General features: G+C 33.6%; 1 protein-coding gene and 1 pseudogene across 1 annotated transcript in view; both read left to right on the top strand.

The window, feature by feature from the left end:
* Nucleotides 1-17,753, top strand: part of LOC145242648 (protocadherin beta-16-like) — a 418,274-nt gene that overhangs the window by 10,644 nt on the left and 389,877 nt on the right. The gene's annotated exons all lie outside the window — the stretch shown is intronic.
* On the top strand, nucleotides 16,231-16,347 carry LOC145243136 (5S ribosomal RNA; annotated as a pseudogene).

Here is a 17,753-nt window from a genome sequence, read left to right as displayed (position 1 = left end):
TGTTATTAATGCCAGTCAGAGACACTTTTGATGACAGGTGATAATGTGAAACTGCAGTAAAGTGCTAAAGCTAAGTACATTTTGTTAGCATCGATTATTGATATAGCTCTTTCTAATAGGATATCGAGCCAGCTATTTATCCTAGATTGGTATATTTAATTATCATTTAGTATCATACGTGCATATATATATATTATTTTTAAAATGTAATTTACATTTTAAAAATAATAAAAATAATATATATATACCGCTCCCCATGTGGGGGTACCAAATTGGTCAAAAGGGAAAATTATTCCCAACTCGCATTTAGGTAAAAATGCACTTTAGTAAATGATTGAATTCATTCAAAACATATCGCTAAAAACAAAACAAAACAACACACACACACACACATATATATATATATAATAACAATAATAATAATAATAAAAAAAAATTAAAATAATAATAATAAAAAAAATAATAATAATGAAAATAATAATATTAATAAAAATAATAATAATAAAAATAATAATAATGAAAATAATAATATTAATAAAAATAATAATAATAATAATAATAAAAATTAAAATAATAATAATAATAAAAATAATAATAATGAAAATAATAATATTTCTTTCTTCAAGACCCAGCATTCTGCTCTGTAAGTTTCTTTTCAGAATACCAAAACTTGCAGGAGTCGTTTCTTTGTGCGTTGTGAAATGGATCTGTCTTTTCAGACATTGGTTAGCGCAATCATTGCTGTCTTTGCGATCGAAATAAGTCGTCTTACTTCTTTGGTGTCATCTACTTTGTTTGTGAAAACTGCACCAAGGTAGTTGAAATCTTCTATATTTGCAACATTTTGATTGTCAACAATGGAGAATCAAGAATGCGCTTACCTTCTCTCTCCACCATTATGGACCATTTAACTAATTTCAACATATTTATTCAGTAGCAATTAGTGGTATGCTAATTGCCATTGGACCAGCCTACAATTAGTCAGGGATGGTGGATTGTTCTATTTTGAGGCGCCTGATTGGCTAAACATGCCAGGAGGGGCAGGTGCCACTCTGCAAATGCCAGCTGCTCTGGCATTCAGGGGTTTTTACTGTTCTAGACTTCTGCCAGGAACTACACTCTATCAATTATCGCATCCATTCAGCACAACATCTTTATTGGATTAGCTGGCTCACCCTAGCAATATTCTACAAACAATTAGGGGTCCTGGATATGACCTTAAACTATATCCGATGGTGAGGGCCCCAGCTTGCAGGCCTTAGGGAGTGTGGAGCCACCCTTTAATTGCTATTGCTCCCAGGTCCACTCTGACCCGGAGTGGTAGCACCTGTTAGGGTCCCAACTATGGGTTAAATAGAATACGACTTAAAAAAACAAATATACTATATTAAAAAATCGTTCTTCAAAATCACCAGATTCGGCATTAAATAACCTGAAAAGGGTTGATATGCCGTAAAACAAAACAACCAACCAACCAACAAACAATTAGGTTTTCACCATTTGGTGCCTGTGTTACATTCATTACTTTTGTTTTGTTGACGTTGACAAAGAGTCCTGCTGCTTCGCTGGCAATTTTTACGTTAAGTCTTGTAGTTCCTGCGTACATGTTGCAATTAGAACTACATCGTCATCTCAGGTTGTTGATTGTTCTTCTACCAATTTTATTTCCTGCTGGGTGATGTTGCAGTGAGTACAACACAATCACATTGACGTACCGGTTCTTGCCAGATCGCCGAAGTTAAGCAACGTTGAGCCTGGCCAGTACCAGATGGGTGACCATTTGGGAAAGGTAGGCGCTGTATGTACCTTCTGGGAAGGTTGGGCGTGGGGCCAGCACCCTCACCCCGTAAAAAGACCTCAATTACTACAAAAGCATCTACAAAAGTTGTAGATGGCCTATGCCCCTTAGGGGTTCAAGGCTATGAATGTTGCAGTGCTTCTCGCATCACTTGTTTGGCATATATAGTAAAAAGGTGGGCTCACAATATGCTTAACACTCTGATCAATTTCCAAATTATATGGACGCATAATTTAACTTATTTGAAAACTAAACTATGTTTCATGTCTATACATGTTACAATATTTTTGCAATATAATGGATATGATCCCACATAGTCGGGAGATTCTATTTATAAACGATGCTGCTAGGAACTGACGAATCGAATTAATTCACATTCTGCTACCAACCAATCAGAAACCAGAATTGCTCCATAAATATTAAACCTTTCTGTAACAATTTCGCATATGTTTTCTCCGTCTCAACATGGGAAGAATCTTTTGCTCTGTGGATTCCAACTCGAGAACTGTCTGCTGCAAAGCAGTCACCTCCCAGGACTTGTGTAGAACAACGAACCATCGGAGACTGTTCTGTCTACTGATAAAAAGAGTCAATGAAAAGTCGATTAAAATATACATTTACGAGTGATAAAAAACTCGATTAAAAATTAGGATGATAAAAGGCAATGTTAGTAAAACCAGTCGTATACTGGTTATGCTAAACATTTCAGCACATTATTGCTACTTTCAAAATTAATGCTATTTATAGATGGGTGCTGGGTTTTTATATATAGTGCTTCAAGTATTTTTTAATTTTTTACAATTACTTTCTCGTTGCAAAATCCTTGTGTTGTCCACGAGGACCTTTCTAAGATTAGAGGGGGGACAGCTATGTTGATTTGTTAAATGCTGGTATATTGAGCTAGTACTATTCAAATGCATCGTTAATCGACGGGACAATGTTGTTTTTGGTATGTCCAATATATGCGTTTTTATTTTCGGAGTTACACTCTCCTAAGGGGCATTGAAATTTGTACACAATAGTGGTTTGCTCTTACATTTTTGTCGCCGGCGAGGAGTTATTTTTAACGATGAGGTTCTGGGTTCGATACTTCTTATAGTATATAATAAATCTAATCTTAGAATTGTTCTCTAGAGGTGCTGTATATCTATGTATGATGCTTTTAATTATTTTTTCTTCCACTCTAAAATTTGGTGTCATTTGGTTTTTGTAAAATATGTCTATAGGGTTAGTGTTAGAAGGTTGACTAGTATTGCTGTTAAGGTTTTTAGGGGACTGTAACAATAGTTTAATTTGTTGATCAACAATATAATTCGGAAAGTAATTATTTATAAGAACCTGTTTGATATTTTTAATTTCTATTAGTAGTGATTTTTTCATAGAAGAAATCATCTTAGCACGGTTTAAAAGATTTTTAATTATGGCAATTTTATAACGCTGAGGGCACTCACTCTTAAAGTTCAAGAGGCTGGATTTTGTACTCGTTGGTTTTTTGTATACAGCTGTGTCGAAAGTATTGTTAGATGAGTCTATAAGGACGTCCAGAAAGTGAATTTGTTTGTTATCATTTAATTCTATTGTAAAACTTGAATCACTATATATAAAAACCCAGCACCCATCTATAAATAGCATTAATTTTGAAAGTAGCAATAATGTGCTGAAATGTTTAGCATAACCAGTATACGACTGGTTTTACTAACATTGCCTTTTATCATCCTAATTTTTAATCGAGTTTTTTATCACTCGTAAATGTATATTTTAATCGACTTTTCATTGACTCTTTTTATCATTCGTAACTATATATTTCACTTCTATTTTTAATATTTCATCTCCAACTGATGATGATTCAAGAAAGAATCGAAAGCGCTCGTGTGAACCATGGAACATTTGTAAATACCTTCCATCTTTAAGTTAAAAAAATCTCACGAAAGATCGAAAAAATGAAAAGAATCATTAAGCAAGGTATCTCTGTTGTTTTTAATAATGTTTGCCTGAATATATATATATATATATATATATATATATATATATATATATTAGTGATGGGGCGATTCCAATATTTTGCCGATTTCAATTCCTTATACATCTCTAAATATTTAGCTATAAAATTGTTATTTTTTTCCTGATTACTGTAAAAACACAAATTAAATATGCAGATATTTTCTTAAAGCTAAAAAGCATACTTGTGCAGGTGATCTATAGCTTATAGGTTTGTTCGTAATTTAAAATCAATAATCAATTTATTATTATTACTAGCCGTGGAAGGTTTTGTTTTAAACAAAATAAAAATTAAAAGAAGCGTTTTTGGCATCAAATAATAGGCAAAAATTTTTCCGATTCGGATACCTTCAGAAGTCCCTATTTTTCCCATTCCCGATTCTAATCACGATTAATCATCCCAACATAAATGTGTGTATATGTGTGTGTATTTATGTTGGTTACACAACTACAACCCTATCCTGTAGCCTCATCATGCATTATGTAAATTCACGTGCAATTCATCGACATTAACAAAAAATAACATGAACGCCCCCCCCTTCTGATTTAAGACAAATCATAGTTAACAACGCAAAATAGTACATCATGAAACAAATTTTAAGTTAATCCATAGTAAAACCCAGAAATCTAGAATTAACAACATCGCGCTTCAAGCTAGTAACAATATTTTAAAATGATTGTTATAACCACCAACCTTCTTCCATGTGACCCAAATTTATATCCTCAACCTAGATTTTGGCTCACCAACGGCCCTCCAAAACACCCTGGCGTTTCGCCCAGCTGTCTGTAGAATCTGACCATGTAGGGCTACTAAATTGCTTCCTCTCCAGTTTTTAGTCACGTGCAAGCGACTCTATAAGTTGGTCTGTCGATCTGTCCGTAACACTTTTCTGCTTGGCCATTTTGGTTAAGATCAAAGGTCTGTTGTTAATAGATGCTGTTCTTAGCTTTTTAAGCTGTTCTTGGCCTTTTGGCCAAGATCAAAGTCTAGTATCTGTTCTTGCTACATGCTGTACTTATGCTTGTAACTTTGTGATGTGAAGTGGGGGATCACTTTTCTGTATTAATTTAATGTAAAATGATTACCCACTTTACAACCAGTCAGTCTCAAAGCCATTCAAGTCATTTTTTAAGCATCCAAGTCATTCTTAAGGTCATTCAATTCATTAAAGTCATTCTAAGTCATTTACTTTTTATTCATTTAAGTCATTTCAGCCCATTTTTCGGTCATTTTAGTTTATCTATAAGAATTTCATGTCAATCCTACAATCAAGCATTCATTCATTATACAAGAGTATGCGACTAATGGCTATCGGCCTTGTTTAAGGAGGGGTAAACGTGGGAGGAGGAAAGAGAAAACTGGACAGACAAATACAGTGATAAAAGTTTAATTAGAAATATGTTACACCTTTTGTCCCGGGCAGCGTTTTATAGCCTTGCTAGTGTTTAATAAAAGAGAAAATTCTCTCTAACTCTTGATTAGTCTTAAATTCACAGTCTAGTGTTTCTATTGCTCAACAATTGATAATGCAAAATCCATCATATTTAGCCTCATTTTTTTTATTTTTTTACTAATGGAGAGTATACCACTTATGACGGTCCAAAGGCCACTCGAGGGTAAGTTTTAATAAGAGTCAGGTCGTTAGTGAGACAACACAAGAACGATCATTAACGGTGGAAATTGGGTAGAATTGGATTATTTATTTTATTTATTAATTAAGTTCAGCAAGTGTTTGTTTACATTGAACTTGAAAACGTCCACGTTGTAGTCAGCTGGAAAGCATCCCTCCAGTATAGAGTGCCACAGGCGGTTAGTTTGTTCATGGAATTCGCATTTAGTTTTTAGGCACGGATACCGATTAATGAAAATTGTTGACAGTGGTTGTAGCTAAACGGGTGTTTGCTGTGAATGTTTTGCAGGTAAAAGGAAACCATAGATTAAGAGACAGCACCGTGATGATCAGAAATGTTAGAATTTTGGTAGTGTTTATTTATTGAAGAGGACAGCTCAACAGGACCTTGAAAACGGCCATGTCATAGTAAGCTGGGAAGCAATCCCACGTTTTTTCTACAGACGGGTTGTTTTAGGAAATTTGAGTAGTTTTGTTATAAACAATCCACAGAGTTTCCAGGAGTCATAATATGTGCTTATATATAAAACGCGTTTTGTCTGCGCGTGTGTGCGCATGCGCGAGTTCGTTCAGTATGGACTCCAAAAAGGCTGCGTCGATGTTTTGAAATTTCACACAAAAGTACATCATGTGTCTGAGACTGTTGCTATATAGGTTTTGTAACGGGATGCCTCCGATAAGTATCGAAAATTGATAAGCGAAAAACTGATTAAAAAAAGGATTAGTCCAATTTTGACCAAAGTTAACACTTTTATACAGCCTAACATCATAAGTGCATTGTAGAAGTTTTATTACCACACAAGCGAAAGGGCCCGGTGTATAAAATCAGCAGGTTCTTTCATGGGACAGGGATGCGTTCAAAATGAATGTTGCTGTTTAGAGCACAACTGAAGCACGATACTAGACATTAATTCAAGTCATTATATATAAAAAATAATTTCGTAAAATCAACAGTAGGTTCTCTACAGTGCAATGTAGACTACAATGTATTGTGGACTAACTCACTGCAGGGAGGCATGTTAAGCTTCCTCTTATTCCACCGCAATGGATCCCCAACTAGCGCCTGCAATCAATTGATTTCGATGACAAAATTATTAGAGTGTGAAACATTCGTTGATCATCATTCAATCCCGGGAAACGTCGGGTCTCCCAGCTGGTATATATATATATATATATATATATATATATATATATATATATATATATATATATATATATCACTTTTCTTCATTTGCTTCGCAATTCCAAAATTATTTTTACCTATGTTTTTATTTATAATTGTGGGTGTTAGGATTTTCCCTTAGAGCTCGTGCCAAAAATGTTTATCTCTCCATTCATTTCTCGAGTTTAAAATACATGATCTAATATGATTGAGTTTGGGGGGGGGGGATTGTCCTATCTCCATAACTCCGGCAACACTGGTGGCATCTTGGTCAGGGTGGAGGTTGGGCTTACGCTGGTTTTTCACGTGGGTGTTGCTTTTTTTTTTTTTTTTTTTTTTGATGAACTCTCCCAAGAGACGCAGACCTGAGATACCACTCGTATCTTATCATTTTTTTTTTCGCTTTTACAGCATTTCAACTTCCATATATCTATAGCGACACAAGATAAAATTGTAATTAAAAAAAAAAAATGAGTAAAAACAAAAGCATTTTTTTTTTTAATAAAAGTAAAAACAACAAAACGATAGAAAAAACGGGACCAATATTTTTTAATCTGATTTTTAAAAAAAAATGATAAAAACAAAGTTTAATTAAAAAAGAAAACTAAAATAAATTCTGTCACCCCCCCCCCCTCAAAATAAAAAAAATTAAAAAACTGAAAAATATATATTAAAAAAAAAAAAACTAGTGGAACCTGTGGAAATTCCAGAGCGGCAGTAGACATAATTATCGATATTGTTTCAATATTAATTATTTCCAATTAAAGATATTTTTATAGAATTAAACGATATTTTTTTAAAAATTAATTTTCACCCCAAACAAGGCACAGTGCCACTTTGAAGTAGGGGGCTACTATCGGGGACATAAGTTGCAGGGGCATTATGAAGGGGGATGAATAGCAAGATGTTTGTTCACATTACACTTGAACTTCTGCATATCAGTGCAGTTGGAAAAACAGAATCCCGAAAGGGAGTTCCAAAGTCTTGCAGTTCTGGGGAAGAAACTATTGGAGTAAAAGGCTTTCTTACACCTAGGGATCTCTACTGTCAAGGGGTGGGACTTAGTTGCTTGTCAGGTTTGTCGGAGGTAGTCACGTCGAGGAGGTACAAGTGCTTGCAGTTCGTCAGAGCATTCACCATTAAAGTATTTGTAGAACAGACAGAAGGATGCAACATTTCGTCGATGGGGCAGAGGCTGATGACAGTTCAGGACCTATCAGGTTGGCGACTCTCTTTTGAACCCTGTCCAGGAGCGAGAGACAAGCAGCAGATGCAATGCACCAGCCCAAATGTGACAACAGTAGTCCATACATGGGCGAATGGTGGCCTTATAGAGATCCAGAATACTTTCAGGCGCAAGTAATTTTCTAGCATGGTAGAGAGAGCCCATCTTCTTTGCAGCAGCCTTGGCAATGCTCTCAATGTATCTATTCCAGTTCATGTTCCCTGTAAACATTTAACTTAGTCTGAGTCTCTTATTTTTTTTTTAATAAACCATGACACACGTACGTACATTAAAGGTAATTATTAAATATTTCACAACCATCTTTACATTACAATTTTAAAAAACAAATTTTCTATAAGAAATCGTGTCAAGGAGATCATTAATACAGCATAATAAAGTTTCACTAAGAAAATAAACATTAAATTAAAAAATGAAAAAAACGTTCGCTTCAAAACTTACGACCCAAAAGCGACGTATTATTCTTTTTAAATATTACTCTTTTTAATTTTTTTTTTATTTTGACAGTGCATCTTCAGTGATCGGGAGATCCTATTTATTACAAAGGAGGATAGAAGGTGATAACATACTACAAGCATTAAATTGGTGTATCTGTCTACTAATTTAATGTTCGTAGCATGTTATAATCTTCTACCCTCAGTTTTAATAAATAGGATCTCCCGATTGAATAATTTATATTCTGTGACGTAGGTACGTACGTTGAAGATACTACAGTATTAATATATAGATATACATATGAATGATATCCTGATGAGTCACGACGTACGAAGACCAAAAGATATAAAGGATAAGGGTTGATGAGATTGTAAGTTGACAAAAAAAAAATCCAAAGGAAAAATCGTATTATTGTTCTCATCTTGAGTGTTATTCATTCAATGATGTAACTTCTGACCATGTGTTTAGGTGTATCGTGTCGAACTTGGAAATCCTTCTCTCAGGAATTTGCAAACAGCTGCGGTTGTAGTGGTATTTGGTAAAGCTTTAGGTTGAAGGGCGATTGCAAATTACTTAGGACTTCTACCTAGTCATGGCTGACGGAAATCAGAGCATGCTAGACCCGTGGGTTCAATAAAAGGAGCCGTTTTGAAATTCCGTGCAGATCCCCGAGTTCGACAGGAAGATTTTCAAATTCGACAAGATACATTTGAAGGTCGTAGGTTTATTTATGTTTTTTTTTTAATGAAAATCGCCCGAGGCAAGGCATGAAGCCACTTGATGTAAGGAGCTAACAAGAATGAAAGCTGATTATTGTAAAAACAGGAGATGCCTATTGACCTTAGTTTTGAAAAAAAACAAAACAAGGCTGAACGTTAAAGGAAAACAGTGAGCAGGAAGAGAGTTCCACAATCTTGCCGTCTTTGGAAAGAAGCTACTGGAATAGGAAGCTTTATTACAATGAGGTATTAAAACAGTGAATTGATGAAAACCACTAGATCAACGAGTCAAACGAGCTGAAGGAAAGGAAGCAGAGAATAGACCATACAATTTTGAGAAACATACCATAATAATATTTGCAGAAAAGACTGAGACTAGCAACATCACGTCTGTAAGACAGAGGTTGCAGTAAAGAAGGAAGGGTGTGGGCCAATCAAAATACAGATACGTTTCTGCAATTTATCAAGGATCTTCAAATGGGGCTAATATTCACGAGTTCAAATACGACAACAATACTCCATACAAGGTCTGATAGTAGATTTGCAGAGATAGAGAAGAGGGTCGTGTGTAAGAAACTGTTTAGAACGATAGTGAGAACTGATTTTACAAGAAGCAGAAAGAGCAATGGATTTAATATATGGATTTCAAGAAAGATTTGATAAGAAAGAAAAAAGAAAAGTTTCAGAGTTGATTTCTCATTGAGAGCAGAACCATCCATAAGAATCTCAGGAAGAAAAGGGACACGCCTACGGTTGAAGAACAATAGTTGATTCTTACATCGACAGAAACGTTTTACGAATAAGAGTAGTCGTCCAAAGAATCAAGATCATATGAATTAATCAATGTTCATCTAAGATATTCAGAAACATAAATTAGAAAACTTTAGACAAAATATTTTTTAATCTTCTATATATATAAAGGCCAAAATGTGTATGTTTGTATGTTTCGCAAAAACTTTCGACAGACGTGACAGATCCTGACGAGATTGGTATCATTTTGAAGCTCGACCCTTTGGACAACAAATATCGAAAAATTGATCAATTTTTCGATATTTGTCAGTCAAAGGTTCGAATTTGAAAATGATACCTATCTCGTGAAAATCCGTCGCCTCTGTCAAAAGTTTTTGCGAGACATACAAACACACATACATACATACATACACACACATTTTCGCTTTTATATATATATAGATATATATATTTATATAAAAATTGAAAATTAAAAAAAAAATCCAAGCTCAATAAATACCTTATTGGGTTCCAGAGCATATAGTGTAATATAATAATTCTTCAAATTCCAAATATCAAGTTTTCTCAGTTGGTCATTTATTACTTTTCAAAAGGTATCCATTACAATATTGTATCGTATTGTGACTAACAACTGTGCAAAATTATGTTATTGCTGCAGTTTTAGTCATGTACTCATCAGGTGTTTACCTTAAAAACTTATAACAAACGCCATTTTAGACAACTTACAATCAGATGAAGGTTGCCAACATCCCAAGTGAAAATGTTTCTGTGGAACGAACTGTATTCGAACTTTGTACAACTAGGTTGACAGTTTGTGTTGTTAACCACTTAGCCATCATCACCTCCTAACCTATATAAATAAAATAGTAGGATATATGTGTGTAAATAGTTAACCAATAAACTCTTAAACTACATGTCACATAACACTGAAGTTAACAAGAAATATTAATCATACACCAAGGACGGTTTATAACGAGTAGAATCTTTGTTTGGATGGATGAATAATGTGTACAGAAATATATTGGCAAGTTGAAAATGAAAAATGTTCATTTCAACTTGTCGAGATAGTTATTACTTTTGCGCATGTGCAAATTCGCTCATAGTTGTAAGTGGTTTAATTTTAAACCTTTCTTATCTATCTGTCGATAGCTCAAATGGTAGGGAATGAGTTTGGAGTGATAAATGTTTTGGTTTCGATTCTAGCTGGTGACACATAAGTCATTTCTTTTACATTTGAAATCAGTACTATATATATATATATACTAGCATTTCAGCCCGGCGTTGCCCGGGTGTTTGGAGGTGTATGTTGAGCAAAAAAAGAAAAAAAGTGGTAATTTTTTTAACTTTGACCCCTATTATGGCCCCTAAAAAGTTATTGTTTTGGACTCAAATCAAGTTATTTAGTTAGATCCATGTCCAAGGAACCTATATCTAGAATTTCAAGTGTGTAGACCCAAAATTGTCGGAGGAGTTTAGTAGGGTTTTCAAAGGTCAAATCGTTGAACTTTGACCGCTTAACAGCCAAATTTCTGTCCAAAAACCGATCACATCGATTTTCCCAAATCTCAGTAACCTGTATGTCAAATTTCGAGTCTGTAGACTAAAAGTTATGACAGAGTTATTGTGTAGGGAAATGTACATACAGAGACAAATCGTTGAACTTTAACCGCTTAACAGCCAAATTTCTGGCCGAAAATGGATTACAAAGATTTTCCCTAATCTGTAAACTTAAAATTGACAGAGATATTGTGTAGAGAAATGTACACAGACAGACAGACACTTTCACTTATATATATATATATATATATTACTAGCAACGATACCCATGCTTCACACGGGACTTTGCTTTATGTTCGCAGGTACTTGCGTATACAGCAATTTCTGACCTTAGCATCTGACCTTGACCTTGAAAAATAGTGTGTACCATTCCTAGATTCGAGTCCATCACCATGTCAGATTTGGTCAGCATCGGTCCAGTGGTGTGGGCTGTAGGAGAGTATATATATAGGTATAACCTTGTCATTTGACCTTTACCTTGGAAAAAGAAGTGCACCATCCCTAGTAGGGGACCAGGCTCATGCTAAGTTTGATCTTGATCGCTTCATTGGTGAGGTCCGTAGGAGAGTATGTATATATATATATATATATATACATAGGCTATCACTTAAAAATTCAAACATGATATTTTAATTTATGCAGATTGAGCACGTATTATTATAGAATCAATCCTCTGTTGAATATTTATTTATTATGAGGAATAATTTGCCCGGTTGACTAATTCGCAAAAACAAAACAAAAAATAAATAATAATGATAATATTGTTCATCAAATTCTATCCGTGCTTGTTTATCACGTCAGCTGATATTTGGCCTCGATGATGAATGCCTTGGAAAAGTCACCTCTGATTAATGTTTACTTTTAAAATATGCAAACAAAGAAATAATCTGCAGCGATTTTAAATGGTCACTCTTCTTTTATCGCAAATTAATTAATAAAAAAAATTAAAATAAAATGATGTGGTACACCCGGACCATTCGATCTGTAGACGAATACTCTACCACTAAGCTATATCTCCAGATGAGAATTGTTCTGTTCTTTTTGTTTTGTTTTTTTTTTCTAAAGAAGAAATGATTTTCTGAGATTTATCTCCCTTGGATCCCTTTTTAGGATCGAATTTTTTCGATTTTCGATACCTATTGGATGAATTGCAGTACAAAACATTTCTAAGAACACTGCCAGACATATGAATTACCTTTGTGTGAAATTTGCAAAAGATAGGCTCCTATAAGGAAGGAACTCACACACAAAGTTACTTATACATATATATATATACTCAATAGAGAATTAGCTCTGTAAGAATAAATACGAAATTTGCATGAATTAAAATATATTTAAGCATATTTTACGACCAGCCAACGCCGGTCGAACCCCCTAACCACAGCCAGTCTTACAATAAAGTTAAATTAACTTGTAGCTAATTATATTCACTTAATAAACTCTATATCTTTATGTTGCCCGTTTCAGTTATCAAATACTTTCAAATAAGATTTAAAAAAACTTGCTCAACAAACCATAAAAGTGATCAAAGAACCAAAGGCAAGATAAGCTATTCTTCTACCTACCTGATAAGTATTTTTTAGTGTGCTTTAACTTATTTTAAAGCGTTTGAGACGCAAGTAGTGTCGACTCATGTTAGAAGAAAAACAAAAAGTCTGATATTTGGGGAGTCTCGATAATCGCTCAAAAATTGAAAATTAAATGAAATACTGATAGAAACCCACGCAACAAATTTACCCATGACATTTATTGGGTGGCTTTCTATTAGTATTTTTCCGGGTTTTTTTTTTTATCTATACTGTAACATGCTATTATAGTTTTCTAAATATATTTACAGACGGAATTTTTTTTGTTGGCGACAGTCTTTTTTTTTTTTTGTATGTGTGTGTGGTACAAAATAATCTAATATATGGTTTAGTTTATGTCAAATAAAAACTTGTTAATCTGATTTCCTACATAGAAAAATTGTAAAATCTTATTTGTTTTATTGAATTAGTTCTATGAAGTTTGTGGATTGAAAATATTTCATCCGCGTTATCCCATCCAACTGGGAAACCTTGCAGTCAATGATTAGGACACAATGGATGGATGATTTTGCCAACTGTGCTGATGTTTCTGATTGTCTTTGATAGTGGAAGGAAAGTGACGTAGTTTTTTTTCTGATAAATAAAGCGTTATTAACTCAATATATATAACTGATGGACTCTTGGTTTGAATACAGTAATAGAATAGATTACCGTGGTATTAACTATGACTAACCGGAAGTGAAGAATTAAATACAACAGGGTGAGAAAGCATAAAAAAAACTAATAATGTAGCACCCGTACAAGTATAAATAAAAACAAAAATATGAATACCAAAGGTCAGTACATCTATTGAAATAGTTTTATTGTAAAGATTAAACATTATTTATAAGGAGAATCTGGATAATAGATTATTGTCTATATGACGCGTAATATGTGATCGGGTATATAGAAAAGAACTTTAAAAATGGTAACTGTCTATAGGTTGCTGTTGACTCTTATTTTTTTTGTATAGTTAGCGCTGAGGAGTACTCCTTTTAGTATAAGGATACTTAAAATAATGGACAAAACTACTATATATTAAAATACCAGGAATAAAAATAATTGTATGCATGTACTGTTAATAAAGTTGCAAACTTTTTTTAAATTGGCATAAAAACGTGTAGCTGTTCTTAGTGAAGCTATATATATATATATATATATATATATATATATATATATATATATATATATATAGAGAGAGAGAGAGAGAGAGAGAGAGAGAGACATATATATTTATTTATTATTTTTTAAAAACAGTAATCTATGGATACGCGTGTTTTCGAGCCCTACTCCTCTTCAGCGTAGCTTGACTGTTGTTAGGATTTGAACTCCGGACATTATGTATTTCAGTCCAGTGCCCTAAACCATTACACTATGATGCCATAGACAATTTACTGCCTATATATATATATACTAGCATGGATGCCCGGCGTTGCCCGGGTGTTTTGAGGTGTATGCTGAGCAAAAAAAAAAAAAAAAAAAAAAGTCAATTTTTTAAAAATTTGACCCCTATTATGACCACCTAAAATTGATTGTTTTGGGCTCAAATCAAGGTATTAAGTTAGATCCATGTCCAAGGAACCTATACGTAAAATTTCAAGTGTTTAGACCCAACTTTGTAGAAGGAGTTTGGTAGAGTTCTCAAAGGTCAAATCGTTGAACTTTGACCCCTTAACAGCCAAATTTCTGGCCGAAAGCCGATTACAAAAATTTTTCCAAATCTCAGTACCCTGTATATCAAATTTCGAGTCTGTAAACTAAAAATTGACAGAGTTATTGCGTAGGGAAATGTACACAGACAGACACACAGCCACGTTCACTTTATATATATATATATATATATATATATATATATATATATATATATATATATATATATATATAAAACTTTTAGTTCATGCTGGTTTGTAAAAGGACACCTACGTATTTGAGATATACCCCTTCTCCCATAACATATATATTGTTAGCTTCAGTCGCTGGATTTGTAGGTATTAAAAAGTAATTATTTATAATTATGATTATTTCTTCCCCTTTAAGAAGCATGTTTCTTAACTGTTGAGCACTGTTTGTGAAAAAAAAAGGTAAAAAAGACTGCAACCACCCACATTGACATTTACTAACATTTATTTTTTATAAATGTTTAAATTCACTTGACTATCGTTGCGGTTTATGCTGGCTCTGTGGTTATGTTCCTTGCAAATGGAGACAGAGATGGCTTCGTTGCAGGGTTTTATATATTGGTAACTAAAAATTTTCGACCCAAACCGATGAAAAAGCTTGCCCTATCTCTGAATACCCTTTATGTAAAATTTCAAATATTTAGACCAGAAATTGTCTGAGTAATTTGGAAGAGACCGCAGAGGTAAATTTTTAAAAAAATATTTGACCCCTTTTTTTGACCCTTTAAAATTTATTATTTTGGGCTCAAATCAAGTTATTAAGTTAGATCCATGTCCAAGGAATCTATTTCTAAAATTTCAAGTGTGTAGACCCAAAATTGTCGGAGGAGTTTGGTAGAGTTTTCAACGGTCAAATCGTTTAACTTTGACCCCTTAGTCGCAAAATTTCTGGCCAAAAACCGATCACATCGATTTTCCCAAATCTCAGCACCCTGTATGTCAAATTTCGAGTCTGTAGACTAAAAGTTGACAGAATTGTTGTGTAGGGAAATTTACACACACAGACAAACACGCTTTCACTTTTACAGATATATATTATTAATCAAAAACATTCTAACAATCCGTCTGTTCATGGCAGTGTTTTCCAAAACCTATTGGGGGGGGGGCGTGGGAGATGAGGTCACTGGAATACTGAGACAGATACCACACTTTAATCTTAGCCAAAAGACCAAGTAACTGTAATATAGAGTAATTTCCTACCAGGAATTCTCTTTAAAAAAAATAAAAAAATAAATAAAAACACTGAAATGAAAACTAGGCCAAAATAGTATAGCTAACTAAGGAAGATGAATTATTAAAATTCAAGTGAACCTACCGTTTATTTTTGACAGCCTAATAACTCGTTTTCCATTATATTGTCTTCTAGTCCTCACATTCAATAAGCGATATTTCTGACAAAGAGGGAAGAATAGCTGTTTTCTGCATCAGAATCTATCCATCTAGCACTTATCGTTGGCTAGTCTTTGACACTGAAGTGATACTTTATCTAATTATTTCTGTATTTTTAGCTCTTTGAATCAAGTGGATTCATGCCTTATCTGGAACGATTTCCATTTAAAAAATAAATCATAATTTTCTAGTTAAAAGTTCTTAACTTGAAAATTATAAAATTGAACTAATAGAGAATAGAGTAAGTTAATATATAAAACACAGATTACTTAGTACGCAAATAACACAAAAAAGAAATATATTTATACACGGCGTAATCACGTTGATACACCGGTTCTCATCAGATCACCGAAGTTAAGCAACCTTGAGCCTGGTTAATATCAGATGGGTGACCATTTGGGAATTCTAGGCGCTGTATGTGCTCTCCGCTTATCTCGGCATTTGTTTTCAGTCGTCCTGTTCTTCACTTGCCACTGGTATTTAACAATGTTGACTAAGGAGAGGTGTGGTTGGAGATTGCGCACCTCCTGCCACAGAAATTTCATGCGGAAGCAACCCTTCATGGGTATCCATAGTCTGTCTAAGACTGAAGGAGCATGCTATATATATATATATATATATATATATATATATATATATATTTAGTGCAAATAACGATTGCTGTCTATTATGAAGTATTGTTTCTTTATATTTAACTAGGTGGTGTAAATATGAAAAAAAGAAATATATATATATATATATGAATAAAAAATCAATACAAAAAATATATAAATTTTCATATCTTTTCTGTATTTATTTCCTATGTGTTGACGTGTAGTCTTTCGAAAAAAAAAAAAATTGTTTCTTCCAAAAGCACATAATTTTCGACCGATCCTTTGGTCTTCTCCAGCGTGAACATATATATATATATATATACTCGGGTTTTTTTTATATTCAAAAGTAATAGACTAATGAATTCAACGAGGTTGTTAGATAGTGCTCAATAAAAAGAGCTGATAATACTTGTTTATTGTTATATAAACATGCTCACATCCCGCTGCTACAAATAGCCACTTGTTTCAATCAAACAACAGATATCATCAAGCAGCGACTTGACTATTCAAAAGTTCAATGAATAATCATTGAACTTTTGAATAGTCAAGTCGCTGCTTGATGATATCTGTTGTTTGATTGAAACAAGTGGCTATTTGTAGCAGCGGGATGTGAGCATGTTTATATAACAATAAACAAGTATATATGTATATTATATATATATATATATATATATATATATATATATATATATATGTATGTGTGTGTGTGTGTGTGTGTGATCCACAGACTGTTTCTCCGTATCCCAGCTATTCAGTGTAATGAGACAATGAGGAAGTTCAAGTCGATTATCTTCGGTCAGAAAATTCGTAATCAAAACTTCAACTTGATTACATACGCCAATAATATAAATATCACCTGTCTGTTTAAATGTATGTTTGTATGTCTGATTAAAACTTTCGACAGAGGCGACGGTTATTCACTAGATCGTTATCATTTTAAAAGTCGACCCTTTGGACGACAAATATCGAAAAATTTGGCTAAAAACATTAATTCCTTCATTCTCAACTGGGCATTTTCTACAAGGAGGAGTCGCTTTTTTCGCCGATATTTTCGAAAGTCATCTCATGTTTTCGATTGACTAAATTTAAACCTACACCACTTCCGGTTTGGCGATAGACCCAATAGCAAAGACATCACGTTTTTTTTGTTTTTTTTTCATGTTCTTTTCCTCCTTCGTTGTACGGGTTTGAGCCTGCTTGTCTACTGCCATTTTTTTTTTTTTTTTGCTCAACA

The sequence above is a fragment of the Euprymna scolopes genome, chromosome 21 (genome assembly GCF_053919585.1).
Source record: "Euprymna scolopes isolate OS-2025 chromosome 21, ASM5391958v1, whole genome shotgun sequence".
In the NCBI taxonomy this organism is placed as follows: Eukaryota; Metazoa; Mollusca; class Cephalopoda; order Sepiida; family Sepiolidae; genus Euprymna; species Euprymna scolopes.
Note: the sequence above shows the minus strand (reverse complement) of the source record. Positions and strands in the feature narration are given on the sequence as shown.